Genomic DNA, 5239 nt, shown 5'->3' on the forward strand with positions numbered 1-5239 from the left:
TGCCGCAGTGACCTCCACAACTGTTCTGAGTTCATCCCTCATTTGACGGCGCAGAGTATGTTGAATCTGCAGGCTTCAAACAAGAGCAGTGGCCCGGGAAAACCGCCAACAAACTGCACTCTCTCCACGATCACAAGATCATATGTGACAGGAGTAGAATTCGGCCATTCGGCCCATCAAGTATACTCCGCCGCCATTCAATCATAGCTGATCTATCTCTCCCTCCTAACCCCATTCTCCTGCCATAACCCCTGACACCTGCATTGATCAGGAATCTATCTATCTCTGCCTTAAATATATCCACTGACTTGGCCTCCACAGTCGTCTGTGGCAAAGAGTTCCACAGATTCACCACCCTCTGACTAAAGACATTCCTCCTCATCTCCTTCCTGAAGGAACGTCCTTTAATTTTGAGGTTGTGACCTCTGGTCCTTTTAAGGCAGAGATAGAGAGATTGTTGGTTAGTGCGGGTGTCAGGGGTTGTGGGGAGAAGGCAGGAGAATGGGGTTAGAAGGGAGAGATAGATCAGCCATGATTGAATGGTGGAGTAGACTTGATGGGCCGAATGGCCTCATTCTGTTTCTATCACTTGTGGTAGGTACAGAATGAGCTTCAAACTGACATGTTACCCCCCCCCCCCCCCCCCCCACGTGTATCTGTCCACAGATGCTGCCCGACCCGCTGGCTATACTCAGCGTTGGCTGGGGTTGGGTTGAGGACTGCGGGCGGTTAGTTGATGTACCCGGGCAGGCGGCACCCGCGGCAGCAACCCCGCGTCATCACCGCCCAGCCGCTGCACCGGGCGTGGCAACGCCGGCCAATGTGAAACACCTTGAGATGCAGAACCCTGCACCTGCCTCCAGCACACACCCCTCAGCATGCACCACTGGTGCAACACCCCTCAGCATGCACCACTGCTGCAGCAACCTCCAGCACACACCCTCAAAATGCACCACTGGTACAACACCCCTCAGCATGCACCACTGCTGCAGCAACCTCCAGCACACACCCCTCAACATGCACCACTGCTGCAACACCCCTCAGCATGCACCACTGCTGCAGCAACCTCCAGCACACACCCTCAACATGCACCACTGCTGCAACACCCCTCAGCATGCACCACTGCTGCAGCAACCTCCAGCACACACCCTCAACATGCACAACTGTTATGGCAAACTCCAGCGAACGCGGCTTGTCCGTTGGTACCTGTCTCTCTCCCTCCCGTCTCTCTCCTCCTCCCTCAGCTCGTGTGTGTCCCTCTATGTGTGTGAGTGTGAGTGTAGGTGTGTGTGTGAGTGTGTGTGAGAGTGTGAGTGTGTGTGTGAGTGTGTGTGTGAGTTTGAGTGTGTTTGTGAGTGTGTGTGTGAGTGTGAGTGTGTTTGTGAGTGTGTGCGTGTGTCCCTCTATGTGTGTGAGTGTGTGTGTGAGTGTGAGTGTGTGTGTGTGTGTGTGAGTGTGTGTGAGTGTGTGTGTGAGTGTGTGTGTGAGTGTGTGTGAGTGTGTGTGAGTGTGTGTGAGTCCCTCTCTGTGTAAGTGTGAGTGTGTGTGTGAGTGTGTGTGTGTGTGTGAGTGTGTGTGTGAGTGTGTGGTGTGTGTGTGAGTGTGAGTGTGAGTGTGTGTGTAAGTGTGAGTGTGTGTATGTGTGTTGTGAGTGTGTGTGTGTGTGTGTGTGTGTGTGTGTGTGTGTGTGTGTGTGTGTGTGTGTGTGTGTGTGTGTGTGTGTGTGTGTGTGTGTGTGTGTGAGTGTGTGAGTGTGTGTGTGTGAGTGTGAGTGTGTGTGAGTCCCTCTCTGTGTAAGTGTGTGTGTGTGTGTGAGTGCGAGTGTGTGTGTCCCCCACGTTTCTCTGTGCCTCGCCTGTACCGGTTAGCGAGGGGGGGGGGGGGGGGTCAGACTAGTGTTTGTCGGCGGGGGAGCGCGGTGCAGGAGCGGACAATGGCCCGTCCCACACCGGCCCTGGCCCGCGGCCCCCCAACCCCCCACCACCCCCCCCCGCGACCCCTCCTCACCCCCCCCCCGCTCCTCACAACAGCTAAAGCACCTCTCCTCACCCCCAGCGCACGCCCCGCTCTCCACTTCAGTGTCACCCCACAGTGGCGACCCCCACTCGGCCCTAACCTCGCCCCCTAACATCGACCCGACCGGCACAACCCGCTGTCCCGCGGAGCAACAACTTCAGATGCGGTTTACACCGGAGAAAGACACAAGGTGCTGGACGCGAGATGGGGTGGGGGGAGAGAGAGAGAAAAGGGGTGATAGATGGGGGGAGGGATGGGGCGAGAGAGAGGGGGGGGAGAGAGAGGAGAGAGGGGGAGAGAGAGGGGGGGGAGAGAGAGGGGGGGAGAGGGAGAGGGGGGGAGAGAGGGGGGAGAGGGGGGAGAGGGGGGGAAGAGAGGGGGAGAGAGAGGGGGGGAGAGAGAGAGGGGGGGGATGGGGCGAGAGAGAGAGGGGGGAGAGGGGGAGAGAGAGGGGGGGGAGAGAGAGGGGGGATAGAGAGGGGGGAGAGAGAGGGGAGAGGGGGGAGGGGGAGAGGCGGGGAGAGAGGGGGGAGAGGGGGGAGGAGAGAGAGAGGGGGAGAGAGAGGGGGGAGAGAGAGGGGGAGAGAGAGGGGGGGAGAGGGGGGAGAGAGGGGGGAGAGAGGGGGTGAGAGAGGGGGGAGAGAGGGGGGGATGGGGCGAGAGAGAGAGGGGGGAGAGAGGGGGGAGAGGGGGAGAGAGAGGGGGATAGAGAGGGGGGGAGAGAGAGGGGGAGAGAGAGGGGGGAGAGGGGGGAGAGAGGGGGGAGAGGGGGGGAGAAGGGGGAGAGGGGGGAGGAGGGGGGAGGAGAGAGAGAGGGGGGAGAGGGAGAGGGGAGGGCGGAGAGGGGGAGGGTAGAGGGGAAACGTCACCTCTCCATGTTGAACATAAAACATAGAACAGCACAGCGCAAGCAGAGTCTGAAGAAGGGTCTCGATCCGAAACGTCACCCATTCCTTCTCTCCACAGACGCTGCCTGTCCCGCTGAGTTACTCCAGCATTTTGTGTCTCTCTCCGCTCGGTGCAAACCAGCATCTGCGGCTGCTTCCGACACAAGAACAGGCCCTTCGGCCCGCATTGTCTATGCTGAACCACGATGGCAAGACCATGACTCTCAGTCTGAAGCAGGGTCTCGACCCGGACCGTGGCCGGGTTTCGTTTCTCCAGAGACGCTGCCTGAGCCGCCGAGTTACTCCAGCTGTTCGTGTCTATGTACATGTACAACACGCTGAACTGTCTCCGGCCGGTCTCTTGACGTCCCCTCTCTCCTCTCTCCCTCCCTTCACTTTCCCCATTCACTCCAAACGCACAAACAACCCGCCGACAGTCCCAGATTGTAAACCAACAGCGCTCCACGTTTCTGCAAGGGAGAGTTTCATGTTCCTACCGAGCCGGCTGCTGGTTCCACCGGCAGGCACGCACTGCCCAATATACTCAAGCGGTCGGCCAGCGAACACCGCCAGGAGAAACAAACAAACTACCGTTAATGTTTCCAGTCGCCCGGTGCAACAGAAAGCGGAGAGAGGAGACACACAATGCTGGAGTAACTCAGCGGGACGGGCAGCATCTCTGGAGAGAAGGAACAGGTGACGTTTCAAGTTGCGACCTTTCTTCAGACTATATTCAGACTTTTTTTTGCATTATCTTTTACTCACTGTTCCTTATCTCTCACGTCACCGTCTGTATCTCTCGTCTCCCTTCCCCCAGCCAGCCTGAAGAAGGGTCTCGACCCGAAACGTCACCCATTCCTTCCCTCCCCTGCCTGACCTGATGAGTTACTCCAACATTCTGTGCCTATCTTCACACATATATCGCTTGGGCAGCTGACAACGTGGAGGGAACGAACTGCAGATGCCGGTTTAAACCGAAGATAGACACAGAAAGCTGGATTAACTCAGCGGGACGGGCAGCATCTGTGGTGAGAAGGAATTGGGTGACGTTTGCAGTTCCTTTCCCAAGCAGAAAACAGAAGCCGAAGCATCGATTCCACCCGAAACTTCAATGAAATCACCACTTACCTGTTGCAATCGCAGCCCGCGCCACCGCTCTCAGTGCCGACTCCGCTCATTGTTCACCCGTGCGCTCACACTGCAGCCCCGCTAAACATCGCCTTCACAAAGCCCAGCCCAGCCCAGCCCTCCCCAGCCCAGCCCAGCACAGCGCAGCCCAGCCCTCCCCAGCCCAGCCCAGCGCAGCCCAGCGCAGCCCCCAGCCCCAGCCCAGCATAGCCCCAGCCCAGCCCTCCCCAGCCCAGCCCTCCCCAGCCCAGCCCAGCCCAGCCCAGCCCAGCCCAGCCCAGCACAGCCTTGCCCAGCCCCAGCCCAGCACAGCCCCAGCCCAGCACAGCCCCTGCCCAGCCCCAGCCCTGCCCAGCCCCAAGCCCAGCCCAGCCCAGCCCAGCCCAGCCCAGCCCAGCGCAGCCCAGCGCAGCCCCCAGCCCCAGCCCAGCATAGCCCCAGCCCAGCCCTCCCCAGCCCAGCCCTCCCCAGCCCCAGCCCAGCCCAGCCCAGTCCAGCCCAGCCCAGCCCAGCCCCAGCCCCAGCCCCAGCCCAGCACAGCCCTGCCCAGCCCCAGCCCTGCCCAGCCCAAGCCCAGCCCAGCCCAGCCCAGCCTAGCTAGCCCAGCCCAGCCCACAGGCCCCAGCCCAGCCCAGCCCCAGCCAGCCCCCCACCCTCCCTCCTCCCTCCACACCAGATCCACCTCCTCTCTCCCTTCTCCCCTCCCCTCGCCCATTCCCCGTCTCCCTCTCTCCATTCTCTCCCTCTCCCCTTCTCCCCCTCTCTGTCTCACCACTCCTCTCTCAAATATATATTTTGGATTTCTCAGGATTATAAACCTCGCCACCCTGTGAGATTCTGACAGAAAGAGAGTTTAGGTTTAGAGATCCGCATTTTTTTTTTGCGAAGCCAATTAACCTACAAACCTGCACGTCTTTGGAGTGTGGGAGGAAACCGGAGCACCTGGAGAAACCCCACGCGGTCACGTACAAACTCTGTACAGACGGCGCCTCTGGGCCAGCGAACACCGCCAGGAGAACAAACAAACTACCGTTAATGTTTCCAGTCGCCCGGTGCAACAGAAAGCGGAGAGAGACACACAATGCTGGAGTAACTCAGCGGACGGGCAGCCATCTCTGGAGAGAAGGAACAGGTGACGTTTCAAGTTGCGACCTTTCTTCAGACTATATTCAGACTTTTTTTTGCATTATCTTTTACTCACTGTTCCT

This window comes from Rhinoraja longicauda, chromosome 6 (assembly GCF_053455715.1).
Source record: "Rhinoraja longicauda isolate Sanriku21f chromosome 6, sRhiLon1.1, whole genome shotgun sequence".
NCBI lineage: Eukaryota > Metazoa > Chordata > Chondrichthyes > Rajiformes > Arhynchobatidae > Rhinoraja > Rhinoraja longicauda.